This window comes from Mustela putorius, unplaced genomic scaffold (assembly GCF_011764305.1).
Source record: "Mustela putorius furo isolate JIRA1106 unplaced genomic scaffold, ASM1176430v1.1 tig00000450_pilon_pilon_pilon, whole genome shotgun sequence".
Classification (NCBI taxonomy): Eukaryota; Metazoa; Chordata; class Mammalia; order Carnivora; family Mustelidae; genus Mustela; species Mustela putorius.
The window spans coordinates 728,460-752,475 of record NW_025421385.1 but is presented as its reverse complement, the minus strand read 5'-3'; the positions used below and the strand labels follow the sequence as shown (position 1 = coordinate 752,475).

Below are 24,016 nucleotides of genomic sequence, written 5' to 3'. Positions count from 1 at the left end.
CTAACTCTTTGGGTAGTGAGGGACAGAAACCCCGCTTCGACAAGCTGAGCAGAAAGGCACTGAATTACGTGGTCATCGGAATGTCTGAACGTGCTCGACAACAAAGATGGACTCCGGAGTCAGGAAGAGCCAAAGCCGTAGACACAACCGTCACCAGCACCAGCACCCTGTCACCCTGTCACCATCCCCGGTGTCCACCCCAGAATGCTTTCCTTCTTCTTCTTTCTCTTTAGAAACCACATGTTTCTAATTTTCCAGTCCACGTGGTCAGAAGAAAACAAGACAGACAGACAAAACAAGTAGCAACAAAATCCCATGTCACTTGAGCTCTGGGCTCCGGCCACTGTTTGTGCTAGTTCCAGTTTTGCCGTGGGGCCCAAGCAGGCTCATCTTCTCAGTAACTTGCTACTCCTGGGACAACCACGGGGGTAGAAAGTTCCAGAAGTGCCGTGAGACAGAAAGACAAATACTGAGGGAGAGGGACAAGTCCTTTCCTTCAGTAAAATCAGGACATCCCAGGAAAGGGTGTGCATGCCATGCACTGCAGGAGGGTTCTGACCTCACTGTTGCTCTTGTAAGGTCAAGGCTAGTGACTCCTGAAGGGACTCATGTTCTGAGCTTGGACGAGCTGCAGGAAAATAGAGGCAAGCCTGGGAAAGGAACCAAAACCCAGGGTGACACGTTTATGACATCACTTTCTACCCAAGGAAATCACAGTTTCTGTTAAAGTGTGCATGTATGTGCTAGGGGGACGACATGGATGTTAACTGCCATGTGAACACAGAAGGTGCAGATGTGGCGTCTCATAATAAAGGGAATTGGGCCAAGAAACCTGTAAAAAGTCAGAATATTCAGATATTTAGACCTGAGTGAAGTGTGGACAGGGAAGGCCACCTTGACACCAGGGAGAGGAGACATCCCAGCCGGAGGTGAGGAAATCACCTCCAATATCCATAACCAAGGGCAGCACATAGAGAGTCTGCAGTTTTCACCTACGCTATGAGAAACAGAAAGAAATCCATATCAAGGAACTAGCTAAAAAAAAAAAAGTGGTCTCAGCTGCTTATATTCACAGAGCATCCAGGAGAGCAGACCAAAGACCACCGGGATCACTCCTCCACAAAAACCATGCAGGACCCTCAAGGATAAGCTTGCAGAAGGTCATCTCTGGACCCTTCCCTATGAAGTATACTGGACACAAGGCTCAGCAGGAATGGAGTACTGGACACTGTAGACAACACAGCCATTGGACATGGTCTGCAGATCAATATGCTTAAAATGGCTAGAAACATAATAAAAGAATAAGCTGTTATAATAAAGAACTAGAAGACTGAAAACAACCTAAGTGAAACTAGAAATTGGAGTCATCAAACATAAAATTTCATTTGATGAATTAAGAGCGGTTAAGAAACAGCTGAAGAGAGGATTTGTAAACTGGGAGGCAGGTGTGAAGAAATCACCCCGAATGTAGCTCATAGAGTCGAAAGGACAGAAAGTGTGAAGGAGACTTTAGCCGACGAGACGGAGTATGAATATTCACTTAAGAAGAGTTACAGAAGGAAAGAACAACGAGATCGGAAAAGACAGAATATTTGAAGGGATGATAGCTAGAATTATTAAGAATTATGGAAAAATCAAATCGTTATTGAGGAAACAAAATGAGCTGTAGGAAAGAAAAATAATAATAAACACACAACTACATTCATTTTAAGTCTCCAGGACAGTACACACAATCCTCTTCCTCCATCGGTGGCCTCATTCCGAATCTTCATCGCATGGAGTGGGCTTACGTAAACACAAGCACCCACCTCCACTCACAGAGATTTGGTTTCAGTGAGAGCAAGTGAGGCCCAAGGGTAACGCTAAAGCACAGGCCCGAGGACAGCTGGGTGGCTCGGGTGGCTAAGTGTCCTCCTCCTGATTTCAACTCAGGTCATGAACTCAGGATCACGGATTTGAGCCCCACATTAGGCTCTGCACTCAACATGAAATCTGACTGAGATTCTCGCTCGCTCTCCCTCTACCCCTTCACTGGTGCTTGCTCACACTCTGTGAAATAAAGAAAATAAACCTTTAAAAAACAAACAAACAAACAAACAACAGAAAAAAAAAAAACAGGCCCCCAGTGAATCTGAGGTGCAGCAAGAATCATCCGTTTTTTGTACTAACTTTTCAGTTTTAAATATTATAGTCACTTATTAATCATTACTTTTGTGATGGTGTCTTCATTAACAATAAATCTTTAATTTTCATGAAAATAAATTCATAAATTTTTTTGTCTCATGTTTTATACTTTCAAGTTTTTTAAGTTTTATGAAGTCTTTCCAAAGCATAGGTCATAAAGCTATTCTACATTTCCCCTATTTATTTATAGTTTTACCTTTCACATTTAGATACTTGAATCATTAGATGTATGTTTAAACAGAAATACAATTCTCTTTTTTCTCACTATAGAGATCAATTTTCCCTAAACATTGTACCAAATAATACCTCTTTTCCCCACTGTTTTATGATGCCACATTAATATGTTTTGAGTCCCCAAATATACATGGGTCTCTCTCTGAATTCTCAATTATATTCTTTTGGCTTTATTTCAGCTCTTGAACCAATGTCACATTATTTTTATTTCAATGGTTTCGTAGGTCTTTTTTTTTTTTTTTTTTTCAGTGTTCCAAGATTCATTGTTTATGTACCACACCCAGTGTTCCTTAATCCGTGCCCTCCTTAGTCCTCACCACTAGGCTCACCCAACCTCCACCCCTCCTACTTCCAAAACCCTCAGTTAGTTTCTCAGAGTCCACAGTCTCTCATGGTTCATCTCCCCCTCCCATTTCCCCCAACTCCCTTCTCCTCTCTGTCTCCCCATGTCCTCGGTGTCATTCCTTATGCTCCACAAGGAAGCAAAACCAGATGATAATTGACTCTCTCTGCTTGACTTATTTCACTCGACATGTCTTAATATCTGATAAGTAAAATATAAGGTTGACTTTGCCTTTATGGATTTTTTTTCTCCAATAAATGTTCTTTGGAGTAAGTTTATTGAATCCTGCTGGAATTTTTATTAAGATTGGAATAAATGTATAAATTAGTGAAGAAGTGGCAACCTTCTATTAAGTTGTTACTAAAATTATGAAAGGATATGGAATACTATTCAGAACTTCTATGCAGTTTATTGGAGTTTTAAAGTTTTTTCCATAGTTATTTTTCTTAGTTAAGCTCCTAAATACTTTCAAGTGTTATTTGTTATTCTAAAGGAGATCTTATTTTTATTTTAATTTCAGGTAGTTATTACTGGGACACTGATGATTGTTAGTAAGTATTACATGCAGCAAATTTACTGAAATTTTGCTGAATTATATTACTTCTAAAAGCTTAATGATTTGATTAGTCTTTTCCAGTTAAATGAATCAAACCATCCGCAAATAATGAGTTTTGTCTCTCCTCTTCCAAGCCTTTTTACTCTCATTTGTTTCACTTGTTTTATTGATCAGAATCTCCAATATTATGTTAAAAGGAGTTGTAAGAGTTGTTATCCTTGTCATATGCCTGATATTAAAGAGAATGGATGTAAAATCTATTAAGTATAATATTTCCTATGAATATTGGCATATAACCTTCATCAGATTAAGAATCTCTTTTCTATTCATACTTTGTTAGATTTTCTTTTCATCCTAAACAGTAATGGATTTAAATGCTTTTTCTGCATCTACTGAGATAAATCAAAATATTTTCTATCAAAATAGTGAATTAAGTCATTAGATTTTCCAATGTTGAACAAATCTTGCATTTGAGATAAATCCTACTTAATCAAAATGCCTTTTTAAGCATACAGCTGAAGTCAGTTGGCCATGTTCTATTTAGGATTCACAAAGGCTTGTCCACAACTGAAAGGGGCAGATGATCACATTTTGCATTATATTCACCTGGTGTTAGAATAAGAAATACTCTGCCCTCATTGCAAAACAAGGGGAATTCTTATACATTCAGTGCTGGAGGAAGGGAACATTGGCCACTTGGGAAAAGTTTTTGGCACGTATTTTATAAAATAAAATATACATTTCATATAGAACTCAGAAATTCTATATGTAAGTTATTTATCCAAACAAACTAAACACATGTGTTGGCACAAAGAGGTGTTCACAAATGCTTCTGTAGCTTTACTCGTAATACACACAAGCTGGCAACGACAACAGCTTCCACAAGCTGGTGAACTAGTATAAACAGGTGTGAAACCACACGACGGAACACAGTACTGACACATGCAGCAATACAGAAAGTCTCATAACCGTTATTGCACACGTGAGAGTAAACACACCAAACACAGTGTAACACTCGAAGTGTAGGACTTTCTGAAAAGACATAAGGAACAAAAGTCAAGTCGGTGGCAGGGGCGGGAAGGAAAAGCTGACTACAAAGGGACTCGGAGGACCTGGGTGGTAGATACTCTCTATCTGAATCTGGTGGGACTTGGTATCTGGTAGGGGACCTCGCCAACTTGACTTGGACTACATCCATCAACTCTTATTTAATTTTATGCCACAGAGAATGAACTTTACGTCAACTACTTATCAGTAAACCTTAATTTAAAAAATATAATAAATGAGGGGCCCCTGGGAGGCCCAGTTGTCAAGCCTCTGCCTTTGGCTCAGGTCATGATCCCCACACCCTGGGACAGAGCCCTGTGTTGGGGGACCCTCCTTAGAGGGAGCCTGTTTCTCCCTCTCTCTCTCCCACTCCCCCGGCTGGTGCCCTCTTCCTCTCATGATCTCTCCCCCTCCGTGTCAAATTAATAAATAAAAAAATATTTTTCAAAAAAAGAAAGATCAGTTAAAACCCATGAGTTTAAAAACTACACTGAATGGACTCCAGAGCACAATCTTAATGGCACTGCTGGAAAAACAACATGCGCAGAACTAACGGACACTGGACTCCTCATCTGCGACGTCCGGCATCCGCCGGCGAAGGGATGGTGTGTTCAGAGGCTCAGCGGCAGGTGTAGATGTTTATGCCGAGATGAGCTATTATTTTGGCATGAGGGCAAAATGGAGGTATTTTCAGATACACAAAGACCAAGAGATTTTATCACTTAATTTCAAAACCTTACTGGGAAAGTCATCATGAAAAAAAGTGTATTCCGGTGAGATGAGAGAACCTAGACGAAATGAGATTCGAGAGAAAATCAGTGACCAGAATTTGACCAAAACTCCAAACAATGACTCCATACCCTGGACGACCGCAGTCCCCACACTCTGGGCAGCTGCTGAGCTCCTGATCCTGTCCAGGAGGAAACAGCACAGAGCAACTTCAGACCTCTTCCATGAAAAACTATAGCTAAGTGTGAGGTTACAGTATTAAAGGTAACAGTTACGATAAGAGAGAGGAATAATTGTTGGCTTTCAGCCAGCACTGGGAAAAGTATTTACAATCCACCTTGCAGAGACAGAAAAAGAAACAAAAGAACCAAAGTACCAGGATGAAAAACAGCAAAATTCATTTGGAAAAGTGAGTCTAAGTAAGTCAGTAGCCCAAAAAATGGTGGATGTGTGATGTTGTCCAGGTGAAAGACAAGCGACTATCACCTGAATCATGACATTCAGACGGAAGGACTGACAGGAAGTGGCCAGGGAAGGGACGCCACCTCAGTGCAGAGCGCTGCCGTCCGGCCTGGCTCTGCTAACAGAACTCTGCCGTGTCTGCGACCCGTAAGCCGCAGGAAGCGCGGGTGTGGTAATGTGGAGCGATGTGGAGTAGTGCACAGCAGGGTCCCCGGGAAGACGAGAGGCGCAGCCGACGGCAGACGGTGTGGGGAGCGCTGGGAGGAGGAGCAGGAAACGGACACGCGGCGTCTCTCCTTCCCGTCCATTCCCAGCGTGCAGAGAGAGGAAGCAGGCCACTGCCCCAGGGCCGAGGTCCTACGAGTAATCACCCTTGGAAATAACTGCTTAGAAGTCACATGCTTTGGGGGAAGAAAAGCAACTCATTGAGGAAAACAGGAAACCATAAGGGAAATTTTAAGTAGTTAAAATTCAATGTAAACCAAAGTGCTTCATGCCAAAACTCACTGGCTGAAACTAAGCTGGTCCTTTGAGAGACACTTATAGCCTTAAATGCAAACACGAAGAAAAAAACTGTTTGAAAATAAATTGGTGAAATATTGCACTTGGAGGGAGGAGAGTGGGAATGAACAATCCTAAACGCAGAAGGAAGAACACAGCGGGGAAGCGGCGTTAGTGGGAAGGGGGACCCCAGCGCGCACTGGCATTAGAGCAGTCCACGGAGTGAGGCACTTACCACACGGGATCGCCGTATCTTACTCGGAAAATGAAAAAGAAAACTAAGCTGTATCTGAGTCATGGCTCCAGGTGGTGACTCTGCAGGATCTCGGGTCCCTCCTGACCGGTGGTGAGGACAGTGGCTCTCCCGCTGGGCCATCACGGAGTTACTGGGGGAGCGCGCAAGGTGCCGGGAACGAGTTCTCAGAGTCAGCAGGAACGGACGGAGAAGGGCTGGGTTCAGTCGCAGGAGTTAAAGCTCCCGCCAGAGAACCAGCCGAACCCACACCAGGCACACGGATCTCCGAACAAGTGCTTCCTGGTCCTTTGTCGGCAGCCGCACAGGCTCCGACCACACCTCCCTGCCAGGACGGTCTGCGCAGCACCAGACACCACAGCCTGTGAGCGTTGCAGGGCCGGGGCCGCCTTCTTCTGGTGGACTTTGTCAGGCATGAACACACGCACTGGAGCACACTGCAGCGTGGGGGACACTGCAGGGACACGGCCGGGTGACCCGTGCCCGGGGGTGCTTACGTGGCGCGACGTCATGTGGGAGCAGAAACTGTACCAACGTTACACAAAATGCACGATCTGAACATCACGCCTGCAAGTACAAGGCACATCCTGGGGCGCTTGGGGAGCTCAGTGGGTTAAGCCGCTGCCTTTGGCTCGGGTCATGATCTCAGGGTCCTGGGATGGAGTCCCGCATCGGGCTCTCTGCTCAGCGGGGAGCCTGCTTCTCCCTCTCTCTCTGCCTGCCTCTCTGCCTACTTGTGCTCTCTGTCTGTCAAATAAGTAAATAAAATCTAAAAAAAAAAAAAAAGAAGAAGAAAAGGCACATCCTGTAGCTGTAAGTTCATGAGCCCGTCGGAGGGCGCACACGTGAGACCCGCTGTGGGGAGGCCCTCCTGCATTTGCTGCCGACTGACCAGGTAAGATTTCTTCCTCCAAGAAGTATTTGCAGCAGCTTAAAATAAATAAAAGATAATAAAATGGAAAACAGTCAGCTCACAATCAACTAACAAGGAAATTAATTAACCAGAGTCATGACCGAAGCCGACACGGTTTCAGGACGGAAGTTCTCACGGAGAACTCAGTTCCAGTGACGGCGGCTGGGGTCGTGGGCAAGCACACGCGTAAGTTCGCGAAGTGGTGGCTGAAATCAAGAAGGTGGCACTTTTCCCCAACTTGGTCTACAAGCTTAATACAATTCTCAAGCTTCCAGTGTCTTTTCCTCCTTCATTTCTGTACAGAACAGCTGCACAGACACAACTGTTGGAAGAGAGAGGTGGGAGCCGGAGAACGACACTCCGCACACGGCAGAATTCAAGGCGAAGAGGCTCGGGGGACAGGCCGTGCAACCCGCCCGGAGCGAGCACGGCCCCGAGCCAGGCTGGCACAGCCCCGCCGGCTGACCCGGACAGCCCCGCCAGCCAGCAGGGAGGGACAGTGCCCGGTAAGACATAAGGGGCCATCTGGACAAGGGTCTGGTAGTTCCTGTGAACACACACACGCAGCCACCGTGCCCAGCAGCTGTCACGCAGTCATGCAAGCATTTACCGCCCTCCGCCTGGGGTACAGGGCACTGCAGACGGGCGCCCGCCCAGGTCCCAGGACTGCGGACAGGAACGATGGGTCTTCAGAGGATGCTGCTGCATGAAAAAGCCAGTCAGAGAAGGTTCCACGGCGAGACCACAGACACGCCTGCCAGCAGGAGGGAAACGGGACAGGTGACTGGTCTCCAGGAGGCAGGAGAGGCCTGGGGAGAATGGGTGTAGTGACAAAGGGGATTCAGGAGAGATCCTCACGAAGACGGAATGTCCTGGACCTTGACTGTGCTGGTGGACACACGTACATGGAGCCCCAGAGCTAACGCACACATATACACACCCGTGCACGGGCCACGTGAGAAACGTGAACACTATGGGCAGACAGCCATGTCCTGTAGGACCCAGAACCGTCAGTGTGTCTTACGCCGCAGGATGGACAGTAACTCGGTGTGTTTCTGAGCTGAAGCAGAGATGCCGTCCACAGCTTCCCACTTGTCTTGTATGAAAGGCAACCAGCGCACTGGGGTCCAGGGTAAAGGAAGCCCCAGGTCTGTGAAGCCTCAGGGTGTGTGCGCTGAGCCTGCTCTCAGCGCAGACCCCCTACAGGCAGCGTGTCCCTTCCCCAGGACACCTGCCACCAGCACGTCCCCAGGGCTGGCGCAGGGACCTTGCATGCACGTGCCCATGATCCTGCCCATCTGCAGCGGCACAGTGTGGGGAGCCCATGGGTGGGCCGCCAGGGGGCTGGACGGGACTGGGGAAGGCTCCCGGGCAGTCACTGCATGTCAGATGGCGGCCCCAGCAGCTCCCTGAGAGGTTGTGTCAGCGGCGCCCAATGGTGGCCTGAGCTGAATGGGGCGGGTGTGCCAGAAACATCCTGGAATGTTCTCCAGAAAGAAACCCCGGCTGGTGCTGGTGGAAGACAGAGTCAGTTGTAGCGCACACCACCCAGATCACAGCACTTGCCTCTGTGGCCCTTCACCATGGATTGCGAAACGCCCGTCCCAGGCGCCCATGTCCAAGCTCAGAGGATCCCTGTGTCCCCGACGATGCCTGAGCCACGTTCACAAGGCTGCCTTGATCCCCGAGGCTTCAGAGGACATGGCCCTGCTCACAGGAGGGCCACGAGCTGGCCCCACACAGGTCTCAGGCCCTGGCGCCCAGGAGCAGGCTGGCCATGGCAGTACCTGGCCCAGAGGTCCCCGGGGCTCAGGTGGGACTGGGACCGTCGTTGGAGAGGACGATGGCACCCTAGTCTGCAGGGGAAGTGTGGAGACACACCACGGCCAGACTGTTTGCTGCAACCGTGCCGTGGCCCGTGCGGAAAGAGCACAAGACCGCGGGTGAGCTCCCGTCCAGCAGGGTCACGTGCTTTCTGCCCCTGGGCAGTCTAGTCTCAGGACCACTGTGGCCGCCTCGTCTGACCCTGGGTAACCACGTCTCACTCTGGCCCACAGCCTCGAGGCCCCCACGCAAACAGCATCTGGGGTCTTGCTGGGGTTTTCCCCCAGCCTCCCGCTCACGGGGCTCACCCTGAGAGGACCTGCTCTTCCGTCCCCGGCAGAGTGAGAGTGAGTCTGATCTAACCCGCAGCCGTTTCTCCCGCCAGGTCCTGCTGCTGGGTAATCACCGCAGATACGCGGGTGGGACAAAGCTCGGATTCCAAGGTTGTCTGACCAGTGATGGCCAGAAGCCTCAACACGGCCCTGACTGCTGGACACAAGCCGGAGGGTCAGCACTGGCCGCCACTCCCAGCAAGCTGGCCAAGGAAGTGAGTCAATGGAGCAGCATCTTCATGAGCGTGGGTCTGGGATCCAGTTATTCCAGAAGGTTCTCTGTAAACGAGGTAGAGCTAAGCAGCCTGACACTCGCCCACGACTAAACCCACGGACAGCCGGCCAGACCCTCGGCCGCACCAGGAGCTGAGGGCACGGCCCAGGGAGTGAGTGAGGAGCCCCACCGACAGGGAGAGGGAAATGGTGGCTTGAGAAGTCGGGAGAGGAAAATGGTGGCTTGAGCACGTGGCACATACAGAGAAAGGCACGGGGCCGTGGCTGGGCTGGCCCTCTCACTGCAGGCAGGAGCCAGGCCTCCTAGGACCCTGGCTGTACAAATATGGAGGCCACAGGGCAAGACCTGAGACCCATCTGTCCCATTGAAAGTCCTGTCACGAAGACTGGAGTCCGACACAGCGCGCTAGGACACGGCCCGTCCCCGCTGTGCTCCGCCCCCTCAGCTGGCGGGACGAACCACCAAACGTTCAGTGGCTCAAAGTGGCACCAGGTCAGCACCTACAGTTCCGTGGGTCAGAAGTCCCAGACGGGTCCCACTGGGCGAAGGGTTCCTACTTCTAAACCGACCACAGTCCCTGGCTCACAGCCCCTTCTCACGTGAGAAGGCCACACCCCATCTTTCTCTTCTGCTTGCTCTCCGGGACCTGTGATTGGACGGGGCCCGCCTGCGTGACCCAGGACTGCCTCAGCGGCAAGGTCAGGCGACTGGCAGGCCTCATCCAGCTCAGTTCCCTGTTACCACGCAAAGTAACATATTCGTGCATTCAGGGGACTTGGGTGTGGACACCTTCGGGGCCACTGTCTTGCCCATTCCTGGAGGGCAGCTAAGACCTGTTGGCGCAGCAGAGGCTCACTGGTACTAGAATTGGGTCTTGGTGGGTTGAGAGCACGCTCAGGGCTCCCTGCCGCACCAGCGGGGAGTCCCACAGACCGTCATCTCTTGTCCCAAGCAGACAACCTCTGACAGGTCGGCCCCCGCTGCGTCCTTGAAAAAGACACCCTTTGGCTGGGCCAGCTCAAGGCTGCCAGGACGCAGGGGACGGGCTGGACACAGCGGGATGTCCCTCACTGTGTCCCTGGCACAGTACTGAGCTCCTGGGCACTAAAAGGAAGGTTTGCTCATAAGGGGGGCAAAATTCCGGTTTGAAAAGATAGTAATAGGTTAAACTATGCTAAAAACAAAGGTTTAGGGGAAATCTACTGACACATAAAACTTACTCCGAAACGCATCCAAAATCAGACGGATTCCTGAGTGGACGGAGGCAAGCTGAGAGGATGGTCATGTGAAGAAGTAAGACATTGACGGTAGAAATCTAAGGAATGGGACTTCGTCTGTTTCCTGCACAGCTCTCCCAAATTTGCTGTGTACAGAACACTGTCCTATGACGCTGGGGGCATTCCTCCCTCAGATGAAGGCATCACGTGTCGGAAGCTACGTTATTTCAAGGCTACAGAAGAAGTGAAACCTTACCTTCTACTTTCCAACCTGCCAAAGACCTTACAGGACATCTGTCAGGGAACACGGGACGCCTGGGCTCCCCTCCTGCCCGTGGCTCATCAGGGGCACGTGGCCTTCCATGTGGCCTTCCACATGACCGCAGCGGCCACAGCTGAGCAAATGCCCCGTGGCTGCCGGCACAGACTGCGTTAAGAAGGACCTGCCTGACCCTGCTGGTTAACTTACTGTCGAGCGTCCCTAATGTCCTCGCAAGCTCCTGTTCATTGTCAGGACGGACTAGGGTTCCCAGAGCAAGATGGAGACAGGAAGGAAAAGCTGCTTTGCCAGCTGCCACCCGTTGGAAGCTCTGCAGCCGGCATCCCGCGCACTCCTCACACAGGCGGGCAGGCACAATGCCACCACGCACGGACGCACACCTTTTCCCCTTCCGTTCGCGTGGTCTGAGTAACGTGTTGCAGGCGGGCACAGTGCCAGCAGGCTGGGATCACGCACAAGGGTACGGAAGCCCAGCCCTCAGCCACGGGCGGCCCCAGACAGCAGCGACCACCACTGCTTGCAGGGCTGCTGGAAAGCAGAGTTTCCAGACCACCCAGACCTCCCCTGGTAGAGCCTGTGTCCTCAAAGGAAGCCCGGAGCTTCAGCGGGACGCTGACACTGAGAAGCACCTCCCCGCTACACCAGTGGTTCTCAGGGCTTCCCGAGATCCAGATCCTCCGCAAGTCCAGGTAAAACAGTTGCTGGGCCTTACCCACTTCTGTATCCAGTAGGACCGGGTGGAGGACCCAAGATCTGCATTCCTAACAGGTGACGGCGGTGCTGCGGGTCCGGGGTCCACACCGAGAAACACTCCCCTCCCTCACCTGCTCCCACGCCTCCCGCAGCTGCCATACGGGTCAGAACAGAGATGCTGGCGAGCATCTCCCAAGCTGTCAGACTCACAGTCCTCAGATGTTAACTCTACGGTGCACATTTAAGTTTTTGCAACACTTTCCCGTTTCCGGTGGAACTGGAATTTCTCTGCAAACGTGCAGTATTTCATCTGAGCTAAAGCCTGGAATGCCACAACAGCACCAGCTACACTTGGAAGGGGTCCAAGCACTTCTCCATGTTCTCCATCTTATTTTATTTTTTTAAATTTCTTTTCTGTGTTCCAGAATTCATTGTTTATGCAGCACACCCAGTGCTCCGTGCAGTCCGTGCCCTCCTTAGTCCCCACCACCAGGCTCACCCAACCCCCTACTCCTCTCCCCTCCAAAACCCTCAGTTTGTCTGTCAGAGTCCACAGTCTCTCATGGTTCGTCGCCCCCTCCCATTTCCCCCAACTCCCTTCTCTCCTTCTCCCCATGTCCTCTGTGTTATTCCTTGTGCTCCACAAATAAGCAAAACCATATGATAATTGACTCTCTGCTTGACTGATTTCACTCAGCATAATCTCCGCCAGCCTTCAACAGGTGAATGAATAAAGAAGACAGGGTCCGTATATACAATGGAGTATTATGTCTCCATTAGAAGGGAGTATATATATTTTTAAATAATTTACAAGGATACATATGAGGTAACACCAACAAGCAGAAAAGCATATCATGTTCCTGGATGAATTATCCAAATTATAAAGATCTCAATTCACTGAAAATTGATCCAAGATTAAAAACAATCCTAATCAAAGCCTCAGTATGAAAAAATAACTCCAAAAATCATCTGGAGAAGTAAAGCATAACAATAGCTAAGAGGACAATAGCAGAAAAGTAAGAAACTCCAACTTATGCCCCTCTCAATAAAAGCAATTTTAAAACTGCATAATTGTCAGAATTAGCTTTTCTTCATAAATCTGAAAATCAAAGGACTGTTAGAGCATTTGCTCAACAGCAGAGTTCTAGGTGCTGGGTTGCTCTCAACCCTTCCCTGCAGGAATCCCGAGGCTCTGGTACTAGCACATCTGTCTGTTCCCAGGTCCTGGCTCAGCAGTGGCCATGACACTAATACCCGGACCGCCTACAGGAGACGGAGCAGAGCAGTGTCGTGCACAAGACTTCAGTCATGTACTTCGCCCTATCTGATGCCTCCCAAAAGGCTTGTCCTGTTGTATGCAACTCAGTACCAGTTAGGGTTAAAGCATTTGTCTACAACGGTCAGAGGCTAATGCTGTAGTTGCTGCTGGCTGGGCAATAGATAATATTTGGGGAAAAAACAGACAAACCAGAAACCTTGGAAGGGGAGGCTTCCATATGAGCTCGAAAAGCTCAGCCATATTCCTGGGAATCTAGAAGTCCATGTGCATGCTTAGGGCTGCATAGATGCTCAGGAATGACCTGAGAAGGCCCTATATTCTCACCTCTCACTGACCTTGAAGCTCTATGAAGATGTAAAGAAAGATTTGTACATTGCTTGGCTGAGTGTTGAAGTTGTGTGTGTGTGCGTACACACACACACACACACACACACACACACACACACACACCTCCTGTTCAAAGACTGGGAAATTGCTTGGTCTTGAGCGTTTAAGGAAATCTCTGCTCTATCACTCGTTGACAGCCAAGTTAACTGGACATTGACTTCAATGGCTACAAGTGACAAATAATACTTGCAGAATGTGCAGAATCAGTTCAGAAAAGTAAGTAAAGCATGAATAAAGATAATTATAATAAGCAGTAATAAGAAATAGTCCTAGGAAGGAGAGAGAATCTGAGTCTAAAACTAGATGGATCACTTTACAATGATCAAATACTGAGTTTTCAACAATAAAAAAGTATAAGGCATGCAAGGAAACAAGACAGTATGGTCTAGACATTGGACTTTCTAGACAGACTTCAATCAGCTACTTTAGTCAGTTCAAGGAGGAACAGGAAACCATGCCTAAAGAACTGACGGGAAGTCTGAGAATGACACGTCACCAAGCTGAGAATGTCAATGAAGAGCTGGGAATTAGAAGAACCAGATAGAAATTCCAAAGTTGGAAAGCATAATTCCTGAAGTGAAAAGTTCACTTGAGGGTCTCCGCAGCAGATCCAGGTGAGCAGAGGAAAAATCAGAGAGCTTTAACACACGTCAGCAGGAGCAGATCCTGTGGGACACCATTAAATATCCCAACACACATATGCCATTTCCAGAAAGTAGGAAAAGAAAGGAGTAGACAGAATATCTGAAGAAATAATGATGAATATTTTCCAAATTTTATGAAAACCATTAATCTATACATCTAAGAAGCTCAAGAAACTCCAAACAGAGTAAGTTCATAGAATACCAGCATATATTATAATGAAACTTTCCCAAGATTAAACAAAAAGACAATCTTGAAAGCAGCAAGACAGAAGCAATTCATCATGTACAAATGATCATAAGACAACTAGCACTGGATTTCTTATCAGAAGCCATGGTGTCCAAAAGGCAGCAGGGAACCATAAACAAAGTGCTGAAAGAAAAAAAAAATCAGTCAATTGTTCTATATCCAGCGAAACTATCCTCTGAAAATATAGGAAAAATTGGGATATCCCCAGATAAACATTAAGAGGGTGTGTTGCTAGCAGACCTTCCCTACAACCAATGCTGGAGGGAGCCCTTCAGGATGAATGGAAAGACACCAGGAAACAACTCAAGTCCATCAGAACACCAGCAAACGTAACTAAACAGGTAAATGAAAGACAGCATAAATGAACTTTTGTTGGTAACTCCTTTTATTTTCAACTTGATCTAAAAGACAGATGCATAAAGCAATAACTATAAATAATAACTATACATCTATGTTGGTGGGGAAGCAATGCATAAAAAAAGAGAAGACACAAGTTACTAAAACCAGGAGTGAGACATTATGACTGACTTTAAGGAAATAAAATGATCATAAGCGACAACTCAAACCACAGCATCCCAGCAGGTCATGGGATGGACATGAAACGGACACAATCACATGAACATATGAACTACCAAAACTGACTTACGAAGAACTAGCTCTGTAACAGTTAAGACGACGAAGTCAGTGTCAGGATGATGGAGATGATAATTAAGACCTTCAACAAAGAAACTCAGGACTGGATGGCTTTACTGCTGAATTCTGCTAACAAATATCACTATTAAATTTTTCACACAACAGATGAGGAAAGAACACTTAAGAGCTCATTCTGTGAGACCAGTATTTCCCTAAGACAAAAATCAGGCAACGATGTCACAGGGAAAGAAAATTAGAGAATAATATCCCTTATGGATACAGATGCAAAAATCCTCAACAAAATACAGAGGAACTGAACGCAACAACATACAAAAAGCTTATACACTATGATTAAGTGGGATTGACCCCAGGAATTCAAGGTTAGTAGGCCATACAAAAGTCAGTTCATGCAATACCCCGTAACAATGGAATAAAAAACACATAAACATCTCATCAGATACAAAAAAATTTTAAAGTATGGAACATCCTTTGATGTAAACAAAAACATTTAACAGACTAGACACAGAGGACACTTTTCTCTACCATTTATGACAAAACCACAGCTAAGATCACACTTAATGGTGAAAAACTGAAAATTTTCCGTAAGATCTGGAACATGATGAGGATGTCTGTTTTCAGAACTTCTATAATACACTGTAGTGGAGGTTCCAGCCAGAGCAATTAGACAAGAAAAAGAAATAAAAGCCATCTAAAATGGAAAGGAAGAAGTAAAGCTATCTCTATTTGCACATGATATGACCTTATCCATTGATAGTTTCAAAAACTCCATTAAAAGTGACATTAAAACTAATAAACCAGTGCAGCGAGGGTGTGGAATTCAAGATCGACATCTGAGATGAGCTGCACGTCTACACAGTAGCAGTGAACATTCTCAAGGTAAATTAAGAAGATAATTTCATTTACAATAGCATTGAAAAGAGTAAAATACTCAGGAATTAATTTAGCAAAATACATGCATGACTTTTACAACAAAAAATATGAAACACTGTTGTGAGAAATTAAATAAGATCTACATAACAGAAAGTCATCCTATATTCATAAAATGGAAACAATGTTGTTATAATGGCAAACTCCCCAAATTCAATGAGAGATTCAGTGTAATCCCTATCAAAACTTTTTGTACATACAAGAAGAAAATCTGATCCTAAAACTCATATGGAAATGCAAGAGACCCTGAATAACCAAAACAATCTGGAAGAAAAACAAAGCGGAAGACTCACACTTCCCACTCTCCACACGGACTACAAAGCTACGTAACCCGGTCAGCACAGCAGTGCTATAGGACAGACATAAAGAACAACGCGGTGGACCTGAGTGTCCAGAAACACACCCACAATCCATGGTCAGCTGACCTCTAACAAGGGTTCCAAGCCCATTCAGGAAAAGAACCGTTCTTTCAATAAACGGTATCAAATGACGGTATATCCACAGGTGAAAAAGGCACGGGGGTTAGACCGCTACCTTCTATCCTACAGAAAAATAACTCTCCTGAGCTAAGGGGTACTATAAAATTTAAAAAAAAAAAAAGTGAAAGGACAGTCCACAGGATGAAAGGAAACAGTCGCCGGTCACATATCTGATGAGGGTCTAACAATAAATGTCAGCTTACCCAATTAACAGTGGGAAGAGTATTCAACAGAGTTTTCTAAGGGATTTGAGTAGAAATTCTCCAAAGAAGACATTAGAGACATAGACTTGGCCAAGAAGCATACAAGAAGATACTCACACCATCAATCATTAGGGAAATGAAAATCAAACCACGAGGTGCCACTTCACACCCACTAGAATAGTGGTAACCAAAAAATCAAAACTAAGTGTCAGCAAAGATGTGGAGAAATCAGGACCCTTACACATTGCTAGTGGGACTCTAAAATAATGCCGCCACCATATAGTTTTGGCAGCTTCTCAAACGGTTACAATCACGGTGGTGGCGCTTGGTGCCGTGGGTCTCCCAACGCGGACGCGTGACACTGTGCAGCGTCAGAACAGTGCAGCCCACCCCAGTCGCAGGCCGCAGGGAAGCTGCAGGACATCGGCTAACGCTGAAAAAGCTTTTGGCCAAAGCCAACACGCGTCGTGACGAAAGTGATGAATGAAGAGTCCGCAGCGCCGGCAAAATGGAGACAGCGAGCATCACAGGTAACGTGGGGGACAGAACGCTCCCGGCCAATACGGCAAGAGTGAGGCCCAATGATGTGCGTGTTGCGGGGAAGAAAACAGTCTGTCTCTGCAGATGACACGACTGTCTGTGGAGAAAATCCCAAGAGGACAACTGAACAACCAAAACAATTCCACAAAAAACAAACCACAAAGAGCAAGCCCAGAACGTGACCAAAGTCACATCACACAGAATCCCACCTCATCCCGTATGCGGATAATTGAGGAGACCAATGTTAGAGATGGCATCATTTACAACTAAAGAAAATCATATACCAGATACAACCTTCAAAAGCCCGTGCGGTGCAGACCACAACGTGGGGACTAAGGCAACCAAACGCCAGCACACGGAGAAGGACACACCTATCCACGTGTCGGCAGACTCAGCACGGGGACCGGCACCACGCATCACCCCTGCCGCCCCCGCCCCACGCCCTCCTGCCTTCCATGCGCACCAGAGCGGAGCTTCCGCAGGTCCCCTGGGGCAGGAGCTGCCGCATCCTGAGGACAGGTCTCGCACGAATCCCTGGCTGAGGCGAGCCCCGAGTGCCGAGACCTCGTGCTGTGCACTGCCTCTGCCCGCAGACGGCCGGCGTTGACCTCCAACTCTCGGCTGCTCCTCGCGCGCCAAGGTGGGCAGACGGGTAACCATGGGCAGCGGGAAGGTCATCCTAGGACACGTTTCGATCCCGCTCCAAAGTGGCCAGGGTCGGCACGGACTCATTTAAATCCCGTTTCTGAATTTTCCCCTGAACCGACAGGCGTACAGAGTTTTCCCACCCGAAGTGGCAGAGCACACGAGAGCATGAAGGTGAGGCCCTTGTGAGCAGGAGGCCAACGTGTCTTTGTCCAGTCGGGTGGAAGCTCTGACGTCCTCATCCCGCGGGGAGCACAGAGGGGCACAGAGCACACGCAGTGAGCCCTCAGCAGTCAGCTGACCGGAGTCATCCAGTATCCCAGGCAATAAAGAACATGCTTAACATTTTGTGTTAATTGCTAATTTCAGGGCAAGTGGAAGAATTTACTGGAATTTAGAATAGAAAGCATTTGAAGAATCTTAGATACAAGGAGCTGTCGACCTCCTGCAGAAGAGGGTGAAGGACTTCACAGCAGCAACTTTCGGGCTGAAATCAGCGGCTGAATGTTCTTCAGGAAGTCCCGTCTCGTAGCCTCTCCCGGGCTATAGCGCAGCTCTAAGGCCGAGGTGACCCCTGGGCGTGCACAGCATGGTCTGGTCACGGGGCACGCACACCCGACTCATGAAACTGCCTTCCCGTGGGACCTGGGGCACCGCTTCCAGCCCACGGAGCGGTTTTGCAAAGTCAACATCTCATCTCAGTGGCGAACAGAGCTCCAGCTAATCAGCTCCAGAAGCAGGCAGGGGCCTATATTTTTGTTAGAAATAAACACTGTTGTCATGATGATTGCTTAAAATTTTCAAGAAAGCATTTCCAGAACACCGTGATCTGAAGCGGCGCTGAGTCCTGAAGTCGTGGCCCGATGACATCAAGGCACGGTGTTCGGGGAGCCTTGCCTGGGATTCAGAGCCTGTAGCAGCCCTGGGGCCCCAGTGAGACCAGCGCGGGTTCCAACTCACAAGCACCTTATTCCAAAAGTTCAGTCTGTGGGCTGGAACTAATTTCAGAGCAATTATCAAGAAGAAACTTAAAAGAGACTTTAAAACGGGAACTTCTAGAAGAGTCTGACGTCCACCATGAATTACACCTACACTAAGTGTCCTGTAGACCTACAGAAGGTCCACAGACGATTTCTGAAAGGGAACCGGTCCAGGCCTGCAGATCCCCCTGCCCCGGGGTTGCCTCAAGCCAAAGGGTCTCTTAGCAAAGCATGTAGTAGCTGCGGAGGACCCGAAGACAGCACCACAGAGACCACCAGAGCATGGGCTGTGCACGCCGTGGGGAACACGTCGACACCCCCGCCCCCGTGTGCAACCCCCCTGGGGACTGTGAACAACCCGTCCCGCTCCGTGTGCTTCCCCCTGGGGATCAGCCTGTGGTCGCAGGCTCCCGTCCACATGCGAGCATTTCAGTCCTCGGTGATGAGCGCGCACTGGCAAATCCTTCTTTCAGATGTGATTCACTGTTGAAACATGTGAGCAGAGGCCAGAACTGTCATCTGGGCTCATGTGACATCTAAACACAGGACCCTCTGCCGTTCCTTTCTCCCGTCGTGGTTTGAGGAAACGCACTTTGAAGTTGGGTCTCTGGGTTGCCGCAGCGGCTGCGCATCTCCCTACCTTGCTCCTCCTCCCCCTCCCCCTCCCCCTGCTCCCCCTCCCCCTCCTCCCCCTCCCCCGCCCCCTCCTCCTCCCCCTCTCTCCTCCCTCCACCCCTTCCTCCCTCCCTTCCCTGCTCCCACTGGAAGGAAGGACTTTAGTCTCCACTTCAGGCCTCTCTCTCTTCTTCTTCATCAGTGATGCTGAGCCTCCGTTGGAAACACCTAACTAGTTCTTGAGGACGTGCTCTGGCCAAGTCTAACCTTCTCCGCGTCCCGCGGCCAGGCGAGCTGGCTCGTCTGAACGAACACCGGGTTCCACTAAGTATTGTGCCTCTGCTGTCACGTGTCAAGAGAGGACAGAGTTGGGGTCACGTTGCGTGGCTTCTTCAGCTGTGTCTAGTTCTTATGTTACAATAAAATTATTTTGCAGTTCTACTTCAATTTGCTGTAGTTTATTCTACTGTGTTTATTTCATTTTCTGAATGCCCACGGCCCGTGAAGATCTGGTTGTTTGGGGCCTCCCCTCTGAGAGTGCGCGGCAGCAGCCGGCTTGGGCAGTTCCCCCGCACAGACGGGAGTCTGTGGAAAGCCGGTGCCGAGCAAGCGTGGGGCTTCTGCCTCTGAGTCTGACGTGCTTGTCCTGGAAATTCCAAGGGAGGCCCCCGTGTTGTCTGAGCACCACACGGCCTAAGGAGCCTTGACACACACACGGAAATGGCCATGCAGGGCTCCTGAGGGCAGGTGGCGGCTGGGACCCACGTGTAGGCCTCGCCTGGCCAGGCCACATGGTTAAGACATCGGCCTCGGTCCACATCTGAACACATCCGCGTGACTGTCAGTGGGAGGGGACAGGACACGGGACAGAGGGCCAGCCTGGGCCCGCGGAAACTCCTCGCAGGTGGTGCGCACCCCCAGCACCACGCGTGCATAAATGCCAACAGTCACGTTTCCCTGGAAAGTATTAAATTCTCACTTAAAGGTCCCGGCCTCGTCCTCTGGTACTTCTCAACAGAGCCCCTTTCTGCATTCTTCTTCACGGGTGCGGTCGTTCCTCCGTGTTTCTCCTGACCCTGGATACCTGCCCGCCACCTGCACCAGACGTCACTGCATGAGAGTAACAGGCAGGCGGGCGTTGGCCAGGACAGATGTCGTACACGGAGCGTCTCGAGTCCAGGACACGTCGTACACGGAGCGCCTCGAGTCCAGGACACGTTGAACACGGAGCGCCTCGAGTCCCTTTAGAGTCCATTTCTGAGAATGGCCTGCGTTCCCACTTCTGATACAGAACTGTCAATATTCAGCAGACGAGTATCTTCGATGGCAAATAACCAGTACTCCCCCAGCTCGACACACACAAACTCAAACAGAAAACCGTCAGCCTGTGGGGACGACACATGATCGGAGCCTTGACCGCCGTGGGAGCCTCCACACTTGCTCCGGCGCCAAGCTCCCCAGACGGCAGGGTGTGGCTGTGCTCTGGGGACGGCGGCACTGCTGTGAGCGGGGAACCTGCCGATGAGAGCCCCTCCTGGGGTGTGTGGTCCTGGCACCGGGAGTCGCACCGCAGAGCGCAGAGGTGGGCCAGACGGGAAGCACGGGTCTTGGTGAGAGGGCAGATGTGCTATGAGCCTTGCCACACTCTGGGTCCAGGAACAGAAAAACCAGCTTCCTGACACCCCTCTAGCTCCAAACACTGTCATTCCAGTCCCACTAAAATGGAACACAAACAAACAAATCCTAATCCTCTGAACCCACAAAGCAATCACCGAGAGGAACACTCTTTCCCAGCTCAGGAAATCTCAGAAATTCCACAGCCAAGTCCATGCACCTGAGGCTAGAACGTTAATCCCAGCAGCCACTGTCCCCATGGAAGAGAGGGAACCAGACCTTGACTGCTCCGAGGCAACTCATGAAGCCCACGCAAGCGTCCAGACCGGGGACCGAGCCGTGAAGGATCCGGAGCTCACGCTGTCCAGTGACCGCAGCCGTGACCTACGAGAGGGTGCCCGGAAAGCAGGTTACGCAGTGACCGTGATCACTCAAGTCCTGGAGGTTAAGGCATTACCAGCTGGACGGCCAGCACAACGGGCTGAACTCCATGCCTTAGCCCAAGCCCTCACCCTCAGCAAAGACAAGCGAGTCACCCTCCACATGCCTCTCAGTACGCCTTTGCTCCTGGGCACATACCTGGGGCCATCCAGAAGGAGAGGGGCCTCCTGACTGCCGCGGGAAAAGCCATCAGCAACAAGGAAGATACTACAACTCCTCGAAGCCGTCTGGCTTCCAAGAGAAGTAGCAATTGTGCACGGTAAGGGACCCAGAAAGGAGACAACCCCATAGTGCGGGGAGATCATCCGGCAGATGAGGCTGCCAAGACTGCAGCCAGTGGGGACACAGACAGAGTCCCTTCCCTGGCGATGGCACGGACACCCCTGGGAGAAGTCCCTCCCCCCGGTTACACTGACAAAACGGGCCACAGCTGAGGGACCCACCCTGACTACGAAGGGATGATGGGTGATGCCAGACGGGCACGTCTTCATCCTAACAACAGGAGGGCGTCCAGTCAAGGAATACCACCGGCTCACCCACCTGGGGAAAACGGCAGCAGGGCCCCCCCCCGCCAAGGAGCTCTCCTGCACCCGCCAGCAGCCAGCCGTCAGCGGCCGTGCACGACCTGCGCGGACACAACGCCCGGCCTGTGCCACGGCCCCTCCAGGAGTCAGGAGGAGGAGGGCAGCAGCGCCGCCCGGAGATCTGGACATGGACGCAGACGGGCAGCCGAGCAGGGGCCCAGACGTCTCCTGGTGATAACGCGCACGCACTCTGGACGGAGCAAAGCCGGAAGTAGCCAAAGTCCTCGCGTGGGAGGTCATGCCCTGGTTCGGCCTGCCGTCGACCATGCACAGTGACGACGGGCCCGCATGTGTAGGAGACGATGTACAGGTCTTGACCGTCTCTCAGCATCACCTGGAGGCTCCGCATCGCCTACTGGCCACGACGTTCAGGGAAAGGAGAGCGAAGGAACCGCACCCTCAAGGGGACCCTGGCAAAGTCTGCTCGGGGGACTAACCTCCCACGGCCAGATCCGCCGCCCTGCGTGCCCGCCGCACCCCTAGGATGCTAGGTTTCTCTCCTTTCAGATTAGTGTGCGGACGGCCTCCCCGTGCCTGGAGAGCCTTCCTGGAAACGTATGTCAGGCTGGGGATAAAAAAAATAAAGACAACTTCAGGCCCTGGGGCCATCCTGAATGAATGACAAAGGTGACCACCAAGAGCCCCGACTCCTCAGGGCCCCAGGTGCACCCCTCCAGCTGAGACTCAGTCCAGGTCAAAGACTGGAAAAGGGACCCCCGCACACCACAGTGGACGGGGCCCCACACTCTTCTAACCACCCCCACTGCCCTGAAGGTCTCCGGTGTCCCCCTGCGGGGCCACCAATCTAAAGCAAACACAGCCCATCACCCGGACGAGGAGCCACACCAGTAAAAGTCCAGCCAAACCCCACAGACCCGCTCTGCTTCGCCTTCAGTGAGACCCACGATGGACGGACACCTGTGCGCTGCGGTGCCTAGTTCCCACCGGCACGGCACCCCTCCTCCTGGGGGTCGGACTCTACACTGCTGCACCTCTGACTGGACTTTTCCCCGGAGACTTGACATTATTACTGTTTATTGGGTGACCCTACGGTGCTCTACTGCCCTTACCTGTCTGCAGGTTTTACCTGCTGCTGGGCTGCCACGATGGCGCTCTCTCACGGCCGGCCGCCAGCTGTCTGCTCCCAGGCGCACTGCAGCACGGTCTTCCCAACCACGGGCGGTCCTGGCCTTCCGCGACGCGGTGTGCTGGTCCTCCTCACGGCCTTCAGCTTGCCCGACCCAGCGGGGGGTGGACACCCCCCCCCCACGACAACCCTGCACGCTCGTCAGTCTCTCCCCTGGTCTCCGGCCTCCCTGGGAGCGACGTCCCACTTACATGCAAGACCTCCTGGTCACCCCTGACGCTCCCCCACGGCCATTCCCCTTCTCGTGAGCCTGAGGCTGTGTCGGGTGCTGCCGACGTCAGGATGTCCCTGGTCCGGTGCGGGGCTACCGCGACAGCACACAGTGGACATTCCGCCCTCCCTGAGCCTGGCCTGGCCTGACAGCGCCAGTCCGATCCGCCGGCTTCCTGCTCCGAAACCGGCTCACAGCCGCGCAGTGGGAACCTAATCTCTGTGCTGACCGGCCAGGGGTGTCCGAGGAGCCCTAACCCAGCGGCAGGAGGGAGTCGGTCGCGGTGGGAAGCGCTCCGGCAGACAACTGGGTGGGAGCCCCCCCCCCTGCCCCGGTCTGGCCCCTCCTCACAGCAGCATGTGGCCCTCGTACTTGGAACACCCTGACCAGGTAATGACCGCACAGACCGCTGAGACCAGATGCCATCGGTCCTTCCTTACTGTCACCCCGAGGAAATGAAGACGACGCCCTTAAACTCGGTGTCTGGAGGGGACTGAAAGGGGATGAGAAGGGAAATGAGCCTTCTAAGGCGGCCGGCCAGTCCAGCAGGGAGACCCAGTCCCGGTGCCAGGGCCATTCCAGGTTGTCCGTCCTGCCTCCCAGCCGCGGCCACCAA

The 24,016-nt window shown here is 50.6% G+C and overlaps 1 protein-coding gene across 19 annotated transcripts in view; it reads right to left on the bottom strand.

Annotated features, from left to right (window-relative positions):
• Nucleotides 1-24,016, bottom strand: part of WDR27 (WD repeat domain 27) — a 151,746-nt gene that overhangs the window by 36,660 nt on the left and 91,070 nt on the right. Inside the window, exon 26 of one of the 19 annotated variants that reach the window (XR_006606763.1) lies at nucleotides 6,292-8,031. The exons of the other annotated variants lie outside the window; for them this stretch is intronic. The gene's annotated coding sequence lies outside the window, so the exon portion shown is untranslated. The remainder of the gene's footprint in view (nucleotides 1-6,291; nucleotides 8,032-24,016) is intronic. 19 annotated transcript variants of the gene reach the window in all.